The following is a 17,107-nucleotide window of genomic DNA, read 5'->3' on the forward strand; positions in this document are numbered from 1 at the left end:
GACACTAGCTCGTGGAGCTGAGCACTTGCAGATCCCAGAACGACGGTGACATCCTAAACCCGTTAGCTATGCACTTGGAACATACTCTGCTGAATCCAACATCAAAATCCACCAGCATGCAGATTACAAACAGCTATAACTGAAGGCCACCTGCCTGTACGACATTCACCTACTGAAACACTGCCTCTCCACCCTTCAGTAGTGGATGTCAAGTGCCTACCTAAAATTCAACCCTATGAAGAATTGATTCACCTTGCAGGCGCCACCAAAAACACCCAAGTTCAAAACTTGTTGATAGAGATGGATCTCGACGGATTCTCCCCCGAACTTGCCCCCAAGTCCTTCGGCTTTGCCGTAGGGATGACTGCAACCTCTTCTTCAAAACACACATCGATAAGAAGACACAAACAGCTTGGCACTAGCTCTCACTCCTACACTGAATCAAACACTGTCTTGAGCTTCATGTCTGTCGTCTAGGCCCGGGTGCTCCCCCACTTAGATGGTGGCAAGACCCTTGTGGCAGGTGTCCAACCAACAATAGGCTCTTCTGAAAGCTGTCCAGCAAACTGCAGCACGCCTCATCGCAGGACTGAAGAAACGTAACTACATCTCCTTCACCCTCAAGGAATTGGTGATTCCCCCTCCAAGCTCATCTCCTTCAAAACAGCCTGCATAGCCTACTAAGTTCTAATGTGTAAGATTCCATCATACATAACTGAAAAGATCATCATCTCAGGACAAGGCAAAAACAGAGATCACCAAAATTTAAGCCAAAAAGTGCAAGAAGGAGAAGACAAGAAAACATGCATTCTCCTGCTAGGACACCCCACTGTCAAACAACCTTCATGTGAACATCAAGCTGGCTCTCGCAGACCTGCATTTCAGGAAAGTACTGAAGACCCTGCTCCCTTAATGGAGCACGTCACTGGCAAATGAGGAGCATATAATGACATTATTCCCCCACAACCCACTATGTACCACTCCCTCCATTGTACAGCGCCCCGTTTCTTTCTAGCTAGGTTTTCACAATATAAAAATCACCTACATACAAACATACATGCAGGAATACGTCTTGGACAGATGTCGCATGAGCAGTGTAATCTGCACTCTAAAATAAAAACAAATAAAACTTCCTGGTAACTGACGGCAGAAACACATTTAGAATGCCAGGAAGTGACAAGGAAAGTGTAGAGCTAAAAAAGTGCTGGAAAAAACTAGCAAACCCTTAATCAAGCCCAAGCTGGAATGGGGGTTAAAAAACAAAATAGCATTAATATGAAATGAAATATATGCATGCTAATTTAGCCCTCTAGAAACGGCTTTCAACGTGGCAATATCCAGTCGAAAATGAGCATGTAAACGCAGGTGAGCCTAAAGTGCGTGAGAGGGTGTATGAGAACACTATGTACTGGAACAACAGGGTGTGAGCTGGAGAACACGTACACAATGACTTCAGGGCTGTGGTTTGGAACGGGCCCAAGCACCAGAGGTGCGGCAGAAGCCATCCACGAGGACATGTGCCAAATGCAATATAGAGTGAGTCAGTTGAGAAGTTACACGAAGGATTGGCTATGCAGGTTTAGGAACGGGGCAGGTGAAATAATCCAGTTCAACACCTCCCCCCGACCCCACCCCCATAGTGTTAAAGCAACCAAATGCATAAAAGGCTTATGTGGCAGGGGTCATGGGCAGAGGTGGCTTAACAGCATAGAAGCCTGGCTACAATTAATCGATAAGGCCCAATGGATGTTTAAGTTACTTCATGTTGACATTTTGGCTAATACAATTAGGTGTGTGTTTTCATTTATTTTTCTATTACCGATCTGCTATTTCTTTTTTTATGTTTTCCAATGTGTGGTAGTTTTGCAGTAGTTACAAAAGCTGTGTGCTTTTTTTTTTTACTCCTACGTCGCATTTGGGTTTTCTCAAGCAGTTTATGCATATTAGAACAATAGTCTTGTCTTTTTTCTTGCATTAAATAATACATATGAACCTCGTTAGCACTTTAAAATATATATATTTATGTAACAAAAGAGTGACAACAACAAGTCACAAACGTCAGGAACAAATAGCTACAATAAGTAAGTGTGAGTAACAAAATCAATCACTACATAAGGAAACGGAAAGAGGAAGAAAAAAAAGGGGGGTGAGAACGGAACATATGAATCATTAAAAGCACTACAAATAGCATCATACATGCTTTGCAGTCGTTGGAAAGCAACTTTCTCTCTACCAGAGAGTAGCGACAAACTATGCAGCCAATCATCAATAGTGGGACTAATATCACTTTTCCTAAACTTCAAAATATGCTTTCTGGCCACGAAGGGAGCCCTATAAGCCCACACGAGTTTACCAGTAGACAACACCAGCCCTACAGATATACCAGTAGACAACACCAGCCCTACAGATAAGGGGTTTATCAGCCACTTTTACTCCCTAACTATAGGCAAATACTCCCAAAAAATAAAAAACGGGGAGTAAAAAATATTCTCAACAAACAAACAGGAAATTGACACGTAGGGGAGGTTGTGCCCCTGCTTTCACCCACACAGCTCCCTAAATACTTTTGGACCAGTAGTATGCATTATGCAAGAGGAAGCAACTTTTATTACTGCCGGATCTGAAGAGATGCACATGAATCTTTTAATGAGCATGAATAACTGGGTGCAAAGAAATATTTAGTGCAGAACCATTTCTGACTTGCAGTTAAAATATTTCTACTTGTTAGGAATGGGACTTCCTTTTTTACTCCCATAAAAATCATTTTCACTCCCAACTTTAAAAAACAGGGAGTAAAATACTTCCTTCTGGAGCACTGGACAACGCAGTATTAGCAGGGAACAGACCCAACACGCAAACCAAGGGCATGCAGGGTAGAAGATCCAGTACTAGATCTATGCGCTGGAAGACCCCATCCCACAAGATAACTGAACCTTCCTACATAACCAAGACAAATGTAAAGTGGTATCCACATCTCCTCTACATTTCCAACAGATATTATCTTGACACAATTTACAGGACCACATTTTCCAGAGACTAGTACATGTAGTGAGTAATCCGCTGCTGCGTATAACGCATATCCAAGTCAACTTTAAATCTAGTTGGACCCGCACATATGCAGTTCCACTCAATGCTAGTCATCCTATAACCTAGATCTGAATCCCAGTTATTCCTACCACACTGAGAGGCCAAACTGAACTCCGAGGGCATAATAAGTTTATAGAGCAAGGAAGCAGAGTGGGACATACACTTAGACAAGTGCAAAACCGTAAGTGGGTCACATTTGTGGGTGAAATAACACATCAAACAAGTCCCTTTACCCACAATAGCGAAATTCACACAACAGCAGTTTGTACTTAAAATGCAAGAACTCAAAATCAAGCATACACTGGCCATTATGGACATGTCCTATCCTCCAAATGCCAGTCTTCTGCCAAGAAATCCAAGAAAGAGTGCAGTTCTCACTTTAATAGCCGGGTTCTTCCACAGACAAGACTCACCCCCGAATCTCATTGCTTCTCTTCCATTCCTTTAGAACATGTTTTATAAATGGCGTAGTCGAGCCAACAAGTAATCATTTTTTGTCATACAATAGAGTATCAAGAGGAAGTAGAGAAACTGCCCAATGCGCACAATAAACATGATCCAACGAGAGCCAATGATGCAATACAATACGTAAGGCTAGCCAAAACTTCCTAGATGCACAGGTCTATGAGGAACACCTTTTGAGACTCGCAATTTCACGCCTTCTCCCCATAAAAACGTGCTGGGAGACGTATTGATTTCCAAGACTAATCTAGGAAGAGCAAGCATGCTAAAAACATAACTTTGGGAGCAGGGTCATTTTAAATCGCACTCATTTTACCAGAGTGTGTTAATTTTGATTTTTGCTATTTACGACACAACATATCTATCTTCGCATGTTTAAGCTCAACATTGTCAACAAGGCGCAAACAAACATCCCTGGTGATCTGAATACCCAGATATCTGAATCCCCAGATATCTGAATCCCCCTTCAGCCCACACGTTCTGCTCAACATCAAACAACTATGACACAATAAGCAAAATCGGGAAGACCAATGTCTTAGAGAAATTAACCTTATAATCTGAAACATTTCCGAATAATTGCAACAACAACCTCAACTCCTGGAAGGAACGTTCTGGATCCGAAATCAACACCAGAAGGTCATCCACATATAAAAGCACCTTCGAATTACAATCCCCAAAAGAAATAACGTAGGTCTTGATGCGTCTTAAGCGCAATCGCTAGTGGTGCTATTTACAGGTCTAACAATATAGGCGACAGAGGGTATCCCTGGCACATCCCCTTTTGGATTACAAAGTTCTCAGACGTCCAGCCATTAACAGTCACCGCTGCCCTCGCTCTGCTATATAAAGCCTCATAAAGCTGCAAGAATCGTGGACCACAATTCACTTTAATCAAAACTTGACAAAGATACCCCCAGTTCACCCTATTAAATGCCTTTTCAGTATCAATACCAACAGCTGCATAAGCATCCGCAGAATGTCTCTTAAAATTAATCACATTCAACAACTCACAGATTATCATAACTGTATCTACCATTTACAAATCCAGTTTGATTTTTGTGAACCAGTTTCGGGAGCAAACTACTTAGCCATTTTTGTCACAAGTTTAACATCTGCGTTCATTAGTGATATTGGGAGACAGTAGCCACAGTCAGAATGGTCCTTTCTTGGTTTAGGGATGACTGTGATAAGCGCAGACTGCATAGATTTGTTAACTGCCTCCTTTTTCACAATCTCCAATAGTTGCACTAGGCAAAGGGCAAGAATATGACTCACGGTTTTATAGAATTCTATCGGGTATCCATCCAGTGCCAGACATTTTCCAGATACCATCGCCTCTATAGAACCCACAACTTCCTGGTGAGTTATTTCCACATCCAGACAGGACTTGTCATGATCATCCAAACTAGGGATATCAATCTGACGCAAGTACTCACCTACATCCCATCATCACAATATAAGGAAGCATAATACCGTCCAAATGCCCCAAAAATGTTTTCATTCCTTCTCAAGATTGATCCCTCATTATTCACAATAAAGAGCACCTGCCTCACCTTCTCCTTTAGTAGTCAGCTTGCCAGTAACATGCCTGACTTTTCACCTCATTCCCAAAAAGCCTGTCTAGTATAGAACAAGTCTCTCTCTGCCTTCAAACAAAACGTAGCTCACAATCCAGGAAGCACTTACCAAACATAGAAAACATTATCCACAGCAGGGGAACCACTGTATTGCTCTTCAGCCAATTTAAACACATTTTCAAGTCTTACAAAAAGTCTCATAAGATCAGTCTCCCTCTGCTTCTTCCGATAAGATGCAAAGCTAATAAAGTTTAACGCCAGCTATAGCGCAGGGGGTCTAGATTCTATTAAAGATACGGAGGCGAGCATTATGCTTCAACTTCCTTTATTCTACCCATCACAGCAGATTTAAATCTCCATATTTCTTTCAATTTATTATTATTATTTTTTTAACATTAAAACTCAATCCAAAAAATCAACTGCACGGCAACTCCCATACGAACCTTATCCTCTGGTAATCCATCAGTCCAACTTCATCCCCTGTGCTCCATAAGTCACTTCCTGCCCAAGTCCTTCCCTATTTTTTTAATGCCTTCCCACTGACATTCAGTAAACCTTGAACTGACAACTCTGCAACCAAACTGGTATGCTTGAAAATGGCTCACCTGCTCGCCAGACTTCTGCCCTTGTAGGTAAACAAACTAATGACCTGCGGGCTTGCTGCCCTTTGGCGCTCAGCTCGCCTTCCGGTCCTCTCCTGCCAACCAAAAGAAACGTATTAGGGAGGGTTTCAAAGTCGCAAAGTACAATCAAACAGCTGTAAAAATATGATCACAGTAGGACATGCACAGTACTTGCGCAACTGGGCAGGATAATGCTTGCCTCTCTGTCTTTAATAGAATCAAGACTCCCTGCGCTATAGCAGGGGTAATCTTTATTCTATGTCAAGATCGGAGGTAAGCATTATGCTGGTGCAAAGCTATCAATCACTGGCGCCACTATATTCGGTATCGGCTTAAGGTAAAATGTCTAAAAAGTACCATTGCTGGACGAGTCAACTGTCTTCAAAGTCTCTCGAAGGCCAGCTCCAGCACTAAGAGCTTTGCACGCTACGGCTCCTCTCACCGAGTGTGCCCCAAAACGAGTAACATCTATGCCCGCTAAAGTCATGATCTCTCATACCCATCTGGCTATAGACGCTGCTGCTAAGGCTTTATACGGCTTCCTGCGCATAAGCAATTGAGACACGGCCTGCGGTTGCACTGCTCTCGTCCTAGCCTCGTATTCTTTTATAGTTATAAATGCATAATTTCAGCTGCTCTTAAAAATAGGGATATGATATAAACTTAGAGTGACACTTTGTCCGCTTAGCAACAGCAAAATATACTCTGCCTGGAGCAAAGGTCTTCCCATCTACTTCCAGTGCCTTCACGCCCACCACTCTTCTCCAGGACGCAAGATATAGCAACATTGCTAGTTTCCCTGACAATTGTTGATCTGAAATATCTATTCTGTGGTCAATTCATAAAGAGCCGCAAAACTGCATCGAGATCCCACAGCTGTGCATACTTCGGTGTGGGAGGCATGCACAATTTCACCCATCGCAGTAGCCTCACCACCACAGGATGTTCTCCTACTGGGGGGTCCTTCTGTCTGCACGTGCCCCGCTGAAATGGTGGATCTATAAACTCCTACGGTCCGAAATACGCTCCCTCCCCTCGCTAGAGATGTCAAGAAATTCAATATTTGGACTAGAGGGGCTGAAGCGGGATGAACATTGCGCTAGCTGCACTATCTTTACCACTCTGCATCATAGCTCCCATGGGTGGAAGGTGCCCAAGACTGCTTGATAAATTCAGCACCTGGTTCTGAAATGCCCAGCAGGCTCCATCTGCTCCAGACACTCTGCATGCAAGTAACAGTGGTTGCCCCATCCTCATCAGGGGATGGACATTTCGAAATGGATCTGTCAGGAGATCCTGCTTGGGAGGAATTATTCACGGGAAATCCATAGAATGTCCCATCAGAACTGGAAACCATGCTTGCGACTTCCATCCGGGGCTACTAGGACTACTTCCGCCCTCTCTCTGCAGATCTTTGCTAGAGTCCTGGCCAGCACCATGAAGGGGATGGGGTAGTGTAATGTACTGTGGCTGATCATGACTGCAGAAATGTGTCCGTCCCTTGCGCCTCCGGATCCAGCTGCCAGTTGAATAACTTGACTGTCTATCTGGACGCAAACCGGTCTGTGTCTAGGGCACCCCGAAGGGTCGCAATGCGAGCAAATGGTCTCCCTGTGTAGCATCCCCCTGCTTTAATCTTGTATGTAGCTAGAGTTCCAATGTGCTACCACATTCTGGACTCCCAGTAGGTATTCTGCTGTCATTGACATCTTCCGGTCGAGGCAGTAATGCCAAAAGTCTTTGGTTAGCTCCACCATCATCTTCTCCCAGGTGGTTGATATACTGTTACCGCAGAACTGTTGTCCATCCTGAGGATACAACACTGTGCCTTGTCCTTCGTGAACACTTTTATTGCAAACAAGCCTACTAGCAAGAGATGATTGATGTGAAGCGAAAGCTCATCTTGCGACCACTTGCTGACCCGTCTCTAGCCGGCCGCACCTGGCACCCCAGCAAGCCATGCTTGCGCCAGATTCTATTGTGAAGTCCGGGAGGTCTCTGAAGGATCGCTCGCCCTTTACAGGCCGTCATGTTCTGGAGCCACCATTCTAACTCTGACCTCCCTTCTTGATCTAGTGGGATCAGCTGATGGTATCCCAGTCTTTCTTGCAGGTGTCGGATCTTTGACCTGTGCAGCGGTCTGTAATGCAATGGGCCTGGAGATATCACTTGGATGGAGGCTGCTTGGAGACCTACAATTGTCGCTAAAGCTCACAATGATATCACTGTCTTCGCCAGAGCTGATCTTGATTCCTTCTTTATCACCCTCATCTTGAGAGGGAGTTCCAGGGTTGCTCTCGTGGTGTCCACGATGAAGCCTAGAAACTCCATGCGTTGCCTGGGGACCAGCTCTGACTTCTCCTGATATATCAGAAAGCCCAGAGATGAAATGAGCTGTGATGTCCATTTGCACCAAAAGCGATTGCTTGCTGTCTGCTAATATTAGACTATTGTCTAGGTATACAATCATCCGTATACCTCTCGCCCCCATGACGGCTGCCACTGGCCCCATGCCTTTTGTGAAAGCCCAGGGCGCTGAAGCCAGACCGAACAGGAGGCACTTTAACTGCCACACTTGCTCACACCATAGGAAACTCAGGTACCTGTGGTGCTCCTTGGCTACCGGGAATTTCAGATATGCGTCCTTCAGGTCCAGCCTCACTAACCAATCTCCTCTGCAGAGAATATCTCTTAGTGGGTGTATTCCTTCCATTTTGAAGTGTCTGTACACCAACCAACCGTTGAGCTCTTTTAGGTTGACAACTGGTCTCGTCTTGCCCTTCTTGTGCACCAGGAACATGCAGCTGATGAGCACCTGCCGTCACCCTGTCGCTGTGCTCCATCACCCCCCTTGCTTGCTACTGCTGCAGGTCCCTCCCTAGCAATTTGCTCTCTTCTCGCCCCTGCACAAGCTGCTGGGGTCTTAACTTCCGAGTGGGCTCCGCTGCAAATTGCAGCTAGTACCCTGCTACTGTCTGCAGCAGCCAGGCATCGCTGGAAAGCTGTCGCCAACGTCCTTAACACATAAGTGCCCTCCCACCCACTGGGGGATAACAGTTTATGCTCCTTAGCTGCTTGAGCTCCTTGGTGTTTAGTATCCTCGAACTCTGTGCCCTCGTCTGCTGCAACCTCGCAACGGGAAGAATGCATCCTGTTGGCCGATTCCCAGTAGTGCACCCTTGTGTTTTCAGAGGTCTTTTCTGGGAGTGAAAACGGCTCGACACCACCTCTACTGTGGCCGGTCCCCGCAAAATCTCTGGAGGAGAAACTGGAGGTCTGTGCTTTCTCCAGGGCTGTTTATGTACCTACAAACCTCCCCAGCTCTTTAGCAAATGCTTCGCCAAACAAGAGGACCCGAGCAGCCTTGCCTGCTTCATAAGACGCCAAATCTCCTAGTTTTGAATCAATCTTCAACAAAAGACTACTCGTTCTTTCAGAAGATATGGCACCGTTTGCATTCCTTAGCAGGCAAGCGGCTCTCTGCGCCCAATCAGCTAATGTCTCGGGGTCCACTGGTTCCCCAGTGTCCCTGGCTTTCTCTGTCAGATCCATCATTTTTGCTAGGCCCTGCCGGATCCAATACTTTTTCCTGGCATCCTCCCCAGGCCCTGTCCATACCTTTCCTAAGATCCCTGTATTTTTAGACACAAACGTAATCATTTCTGGATCGAGTTCAGGGGTCTCCACCACCTTCCCTGGCAGGTCTGGCCAAGGGCATTCTGACCGAACGCGCAACCACACTGCTTTCTCCATCAGGAATCTGTGGGCCATGTAGAAGGCCACTCTCTGCGAAGGCAGCCAGTCATTGGATCTTTGGTGCACAATCGCCTCTGTGCCGAAACATATCTGACAGCTCATCCTTGGGCACTTCCAAGTGCTTCACTTTCGCTTTTCGTTTTCCACTCTGTGATTTCAGAGAGGTCATGGGGCCTGAAAGGTCAGACTCTGGGTCCGCTTCATCTTCATCATCCCCTGTATTTTAAAGCCCAGGGGACGGAAGGAGGTAGGAGGCTCGGCACGGTCAACCGCTTCATGAAAGCTGCTTTCAGCTTTTCAAAAGGATCAACAGTCTCAGGAAGCTTTCCTTTTCCTAGCTACATCTTCGTGAGGAAGGTTGGAAGACGTGCTAACCTTAGTATGAGGGCCCTTCTTTAAGCCATCCCCAATTAGACACTCTAGTGCTTGCAGTCTCTCTTGATATATGATATATGATGTGGCATTTATAACGCGCCTGTACAAAAGTGTTTCTAGGCGCGAAAAGACAAGGAGGGGGAAACCAGGGAGGACAAAATAACGATCTTAGTAGGCCTTGTGTCATTCAGATCGTGCAAATGTGGGAAGGGGAAGTGCAGCTCACTCACATGTGCAGCCAGGGGGTGGCTCATAAGTGCAGAGAGAAGGGACTGTAGGGTTGCAGATAGAGACCCTTAAGTGCTGGGGAGCCCGGAGGCAGTGCAAGGGCAACTGGACCTGCAGGAGCCTTGGCCCGAGTTCAGAGGGTGACCCATTGGCCAGTGCACGGAGCAGTCAGGTGCATCAGCAGGGGAGAGGAAGAGAGAAAGCGGAAGAGAAAAGGAAGGTCTTGAGTTGCTTCGGGAACCGGTGTTGGTTCTGCTCAAGTATGAGAGAGGCAGGGAGGCTCTTCTAGAGGAAGCTCGCAGCCGAGGAGATAGAGCTGCCCCCAACTCTCTGCTTGGAGAATTGTCTGACCCTCAGAGTTGGAGGTGGATGAGCAGATAGGTCGAGAAGGAAGATGTTTTGGAAGAGAAAGTTGGAGGTAGAGCGGTCCACGGGAGCCAGTGAAGAGATTTCAGAGCTGGAGAGATACAATCCCTGGGCTTGAGGCCAAGAAGTCTTGCAGTCCTGTTTCTGGATAAGTTGTCAAGATTGAAGAGTAGAGGCAGGAAGATTTAGAAAGAGGCACTTGCAATAGTCCAGCCTAGAGAGGACCAGAGCTCTGGAGACTGTGAGCTTCTAGGAGAAAGGGAGAAAAGGAAGAATACCTGTGAGGACATGCAGCTATAGTTTGACTTCTTAGGGACGTCAGTTGTGAGGAAAGAAGAGGGTGGATTCGAAGAGGACACCAAGGTTCTTAGCCTCACAAGAAGTGGGAGGGCAGAGTTGGAGGGGAAAGGATGGAGCGGGTGTCCCAATGAGGAGGATCTCAGTTTTATTGGCATTAAGGCAGAGATCATTGGCGGCACACCATTCCTGAATTGTGGCCAGACAGTCTGGTATGATGGAAGAAGCAGAGGTGGCCGAGGGGAGCCTGAAAGAGAGTGGAGTATCATCCGCATAACATTGAAAATTGGAGCAGAAAGTAGCGATGCGGTGGGCAAGAGGTGCCAGGTAGTGTTTGAAGAGCCAGGGAGAGAGGTTAGTCCCCTGGGGAACACCACAAGTAGAGAGAGAGAGAGATAGAAGAGAGGAAAGACCCCAGTTGGACTCAAGAGGGTCGGTCGGTGAGAAAGGAGGTCAACCAGGCCAGGGCCTGATCAGTAATACCAAGGTTGTCCCCGGAGACGATTGCTTTGGACAAGGTCAACCATGCCATCCTGCTCAGGAGAATGAGGACAGAAGTGGCAACACTCCATGGGCCACTGCATCGACCAGAGAATCTCCTAAAACTCTTGAAACAGTCATCTAGAAACACCTGCTCATGGCTCCCCTCACTCCCTTCCTCTGACTCCATTGATGCGAGTCACTCCAAATTATATACTCAGTGCTTGATCACCTGAAGGGTGAGATTTGAATGGCACCTCCTCTCAGAAGTGGCAGGTAGGAACCCAGTGGGGATCTAATGACTACCAGGACATAATGACTACCAACTCAGACTATCTGCCAGTCAGCTGGATGCTGCTTCATGTAAGGAGATCCCAACAATGCCCCTGGTCTCTGGGGCACAGTGCTAGATGTGCACTGTACTTAATGAGCTCTGTTCCGTGTGTCAGCTGCAACATGCTTCTGGGCTCCTCCTGGAGGGTCCCACTATCTCATTATGAGGGGGTGCTCGCCGATACGCTGCTTCAATACCAAAAGGAACATCTTTGCCGCCGAGATACACGCTTGGCCCGTGCTGCTTTGGGCTCCTGCGCTGTACTATGCCTGTGCGAGCGTGCATGATGCTCATGCAGGACGCCCGTATCGGGACGATTCATGCTCGCTTCTCGGACTGCGCTGCGCTGAATGCAACACAGTAACAGGAAGCAACAGGGTATAAGGAGTTCAGCAGGGGGCCCTGAAGTGAGGTCGGTCCTCACAGGTCTGGCTACTCACCCAGATTGCAAAACAACTACACCACACACTAACGCTGCAGTACAAATTAAACTCTTTCATGTGATACACTCCATGTGCACCAATTATAACTTGCAAGGTGTCAGCTTACTAACACAAATGGGCCTCCTGTATACAGAAAACTATCACAAACATTAATAATAAGCTCCTACCCCTCGGAATCAATACAAATGTGTACTTATCTTATGATGAGCAGAAAAAAAGAAGAAGAGGAAAGGACACGGGCAGGAAGTGACTTGTGGAACTCAGGGGAGGAGGTTGGACTGATGAACTACCAGAAGCTTGTGGTGCAGTTGATTTTTTGGATTAAGTTTTAATGTTTAAAAAAAGGGGGGAAGAAATATGGAGATTTAAATATGCCGTGATGGGGAGAATAAAGGAAGTTGAAGCATAATGTTTGCCTCTGGTCTTGACATAGAATCACTTCACCTTGTATCGTTGCCTTTAAAGCATCCCAAACAACAGATGGATTATCGTCAGATCCCCCGTTTGTCCCACAAAATCAGAAAGATTTCAGACTCAACAAAATCCAAATATGAAAGTAACTGCTTGCTAAACCGCCACAGCTTTCTCCCTTTCAAGCCTCCCATCGAACTGTCTAAAACTTTGAAGCCAACGCAATACTAACATTATCAGATCACAACACTCCCTATACTAGCATTATACACATCTCCACATAGACCCTTAATAACTAGAAAAAAGTTAATCCATGAAGAGGTCCCTATTCATAAGTTCTACGAGCCCTCTCCTGGTTTTGGCTTCAGCTTGGTAACTACTTGCACTTGATTTATCAGCCTTCGCATTCAAGGTTGGATTAAAGTCCCCCACCCCAATCACAGTCTCCACATCACCATTATTATTCAGTACTCCAACTATTTTTTTTTAAAGAATTTGCCCTGTGCCACATTCGGAGCGTAAACATTCAATAGTACCAAGCACCTATTTTCTATCATCCAAATCCACACTTTCAAATTTGTATCTTAGATCCCTCTTAAGCAAAAAGGACCCCCACTGGATTTACTTGCTAAAGGTACTAGAGACCTCTTTAAAATATAATGCACTTGCTCCAATTTTAAAGGAATCTACTGCAGAAACACTATGGGGGTCATATCCCCCGGGTAATTTCGGTTGGACATCCAAGAATTACGGGATATTACAGGCGGCGGGAATACCAGTAAATCAAGTCCCATTGAACTCCATGGAGGGGACTCCCGGTATGACCGATGTCGGTCTTACCCTCTGTTTTCTGCCAGTGGGGGCCTGATATACCTCCAGCTCTATGTAAATCAGTTAACCCCCACCGGCAAACTTGTACTCTCCTGGCCGGAAAAGTGCTGGCATATGGAAATACTGGCACTTTTCCCCCCAGACGGGCAGAGTTCTAATTACCCCCTATATCCTATATTCTTCTTTTAAAAAACACATTTTTAAAAAGTATTTTTTTTTCTTCTTAACCAGTCTAATAACACCCTTCACATTCAAATTCAGAAATCACAAGCAGCAAGTCATCACGCCCACTCTAGCAAAAAGCTATTACCACCCAAAACCCTCAACACAACATACTATACATAAAAGCAAGTGGTCAGTGCAAACGGGCTGCAGACTTCCAATTGAAGTATGCACAAAATACAGCACCAATGACGCAATACAAGTACACAGCAGAACTGCGCACAAATACCATTATAAAATGAAGAATGAAAGGAAAAACTAAAGAAAATAAGACAAAACAGAAAAGCGCATGCTACACAACTGGAGCGCCAAATGGCAAAAGGGTAACCAACATCCACCCTCTAACTGACCCAATACTAGCAGAAGCAAAAATAGGAGAAAAGTAGGGGGCGGGGGAGAATCCCCATAAAGTACAACTTGTCCAATTATAAACCTTTGCTATGAAACCAAAAGAAATGAAAAGGCAATATATTAATCAAAAAGAAAGTGGAAAGGGGTTATAGCAAACATATTAAATAAGGGGAAAACACAGTCAAAAACCATGGTTAAAAAAAAGAAAGAAAAACCAGCCCATCACAAGAACTCTGTTAGCACACAATGTTCATCATGTCTCCATGTCTCCTGGAGGAAAGCTAACACATGCAGCAGAAGACACATCGGTCTCTTGTCGATACAAGGATTGCCACATCATAACATTTTATCATGGTCTTTGGCTGTGCCAGTACTGCAGATGGAAGTCCATGCTCCATCATGTCTCCAGAAAGATAGCCGAACCATGAACTCACAACTTAATCAACCCATCTACACAAACACAAAGACCATAAACAAGTGTCAAAGATTGTGTCAGGGTAATAGATCATGGAGCATCCATGTTGACTCACTAATGAATATGTAAGTAGCCGACGCTCCCAAAGTCTGGCAGAAATCACACAAACATAATCCAAATTACCCAAATCTGTTTATGTTGCAGACGGATTAGGACGTCCTACCTGGCAAGCCACAGGGGAGCAAACACTCACATACATGAGCCGCTACCAATTGTCACTCATTTACACTAACCTCTGCTATAGACATTCAGCAAGTGGGTACCAATCAGGTCTGTTTCATGCAACCCCGCCCCCCCCCCCTCAAGACAGGTGGGAAGCAGGCACTCAGCATGAGTCAGCACAACCGCAACGGCGGAAAAGAAGCCTGACAGGAGAGCATCCGCGCAGTGGCCAAGGGATCAGGGATCTGCCCATTCGGGAAGAGACAAACAGCGTCTGAGTAGGTCCACACCACTCTCCACACAGTGATGCCATGTTCGGCTCGGTAACCGAGCAGAAGTAACGTCCAGCCAGGCTAGAGGAAAGGGCCCCTTTAATGCTGTATGCGTATTATGATGTGGCCTCACAAAGCAGTGTAACAGAAAAGGAATACTCGATAAATAAGGCAACATTTTTCCCCTCACTAAAATTACTGTAAACTTCACAGCCGAAACACAACACAAAGTAACAACAAATACATGCCAAAGTCCAAGTCAAATTATTAACAGAAGACATAGCTCAGAGCTTGGGACTGCTGGTCTGTGCAGTACTCTTGCACGTAGACTGCAAGCCTTCCAAGAAAGAATAAGCATTGAGATGATCTTTAAAAGGAGCGCATGATGCCATCTATGACGATCTTGAATACATCAGGATAGACCATACAGTACAAAAGTTCTTGTCTCTTACCAATTGCCTTGAATCTGAAATTAATTTCCTTTGCGCAATGACCACCCTACTGTAGTCATTGAAAAGCACGATTTTGCACGTATGCCCCCAACTTCAGTTCCCCAAGGTCTCTAGCTATCTTCATCAGCATTTCATTCTCCGGGAACCCTTAAGAGGCACAGGGGCTGACCAGCACTGGATTTGGGGATCAGTGTGCGATGAGCCCCTTGTATTTCCAGTAGTTTCCACAGGGGGAGGTCCAGTAGTTTAGGCAAAACATAGGTCCACAGGGTGACCATTTTCCACTCCTTCCGGGAAACCAGTAATCCATATATTTGACCTCCTATGGTAATTTTCCTGCTCAGAGATTTCCTTATGTGCAGCATCCAAAGTTAGCACTTCTTAGGAAATGTGGAACAGTGGTTGGTCTATCTATCGTCTGGAAGCAGCCATCAGAGCAGATTTTCTCCAGTCTGAGCACATGAAGGTGCCTTTGTCTCGTTAACAGTAGATCACTTCGGCCAAGCTGCTGATTACTGAACTGTGTTTATTGATGCTTTTTTCACAAGAGTGTGAGCTTGTAATTCATATAAATCAAAATGAATTTGAGAGCTTGTTGATGTCTTGAGTTATGTTATGGTGATTTATACTGCGCAGTGCTGCCATTTTCATGGTCTCGAGGCGCACACTTGGCTTTGTAACAAAAGTGGGTGGAGTTGGTTAGTGAGAGAGAGGACAGAGGCTGTGCTCTTCTGTTGATGTTTGCAGAACCAGTGAAACTGGCGTCTGTGCGTGCAAGCTTTCTGGGTGCGCTTTGTTGTGTGCACTAGAGGGGTAGTGTACAGTGTCTGGGTAATTTGTTGTTTGCAACTATTTCGTTTTGTGTAATGGTTAGCGGTAGGTTGGTGTGCATGTTTTTGGGTGTGTAGTTTTGCTGGCCCTTTTGGCCGTGTGCGGTAGGTGAGAGGTATGCAGGTGTGGAAAAGAGGAGAGGGTTGGTTAGACCTCAAATTGAAGACCTCCAATCTTCAATTTACGTTTACGTTTGGCTCTGGCTGCGAGGTGGTTTTATTGTTGGGTATTCAATCCGTATTCCCATGTTTGCTTTGGTCCAAGTGTATGGTTTGTGGGGATGTGCGTCTTTGTGCTGGTGTTGGTGAGTGGAATAGTCAGGTTTTCAGTAGTTTTCTGAAAGTTAGGTATCTTCCGTTGTTATTTCCTTTGGTACAGAGTTCAATAGTTTGGCTACCAAATAGGAATACGCAGTTCGTCTGAATTTCCTTTTCTCGTAGTGTTTTGTTTCTGTTTGGACGTCGTTGATGTATCTTAGGTTTCGTCCTGGTTGGTAACGGTTGATTTTAGCTTGGAGAAATTGGGCTCTTTGTCTGTGTAGTGAGTTCTGGGCAATGCATAGGGCTTTAAAATTAATATTTTTTTTACTGGTAGCCAGTGCAGACTCAGCGCTGGTGTGATGTGGTCTCTTCTAATTAGTCTCAGGAGTAGTCTTTGCGAGGTATTTTGGATGCGTTGTAGTTTTATTGTGAGGCTTTCTGGCATTCCAAGGTAGAGGCTGTTTGCATAGTCTAGTCTTGATAGTACCAAGGAGATGATTGTGAGGGTTCTGTGTGGGAAGTTGAGTAAGGGAGTATCCCTCCTATTAGTTTTGGGAGGTAGAAGCAGGTCTTTGTTATTGCATTGACTTGTGGTTCTAGAGAGAGTCTGTTGTCCATTAGGAATCCCTGTTTTTGGGGCAGGGGGGATCCATGCATGGTGGCCAGCTCGGGTATGTCTGTGTTGCATGGTCTTCTGGTAGGGAGATCATCATTTCTGTTTTGGTCGGTTTTAGCTTGAGATTGTTGTTTGTCATCCAGGTATATATGTCACTGAGGCATTTGTTAAGGGTGTTGTTTGGGCCTTGGATGGA

At 45.5% G+C, this 17,107-nt stretch overlaps 1 protein-coding gene across 4 annotated transcripts in view; it reads right to left on the bottom strand.

Moving 5' to 3' along the window:
* MRPS21 (mitochondrial ribosomal protein S21) overlaps positions 1–17,107 on the bottom strand; it is a 222,627-nt gene that overhangs the window by 110,906 nt on the left and 94,614 nt on the right. The window contains exon 2 of one of the 4 annotated variants that reach the window (XM_069652099.1): positions 5,732–5,823. The exons of the other annotated variants lie outside the window; for them this stretch is intronic. The gene's annotated coding sequence lies outside the window, so the exon portion shown is untranslated. The remainder of the gene's footprint in view (positions 1–5,731; positions 5,824–17,107) is intronic. 4 annotated transcript variants of the gene reach the window in all.

This window comes from Ambystoma mexicanum, chromosome 1p, assembly GCF_040938575.1.
Source record: "Ambystoma mexicanum isolate Mex_15411 chromosome 1p, UKY_AmexF1_1, whole genome shotgun sequence".
NCBI classification, from domain to species: Eukaryota; Metazoa; Chordata; class Amphibia; order Caudata; family Ambystomatidae; genus Ambystoma; species Ambystoma mexicanum.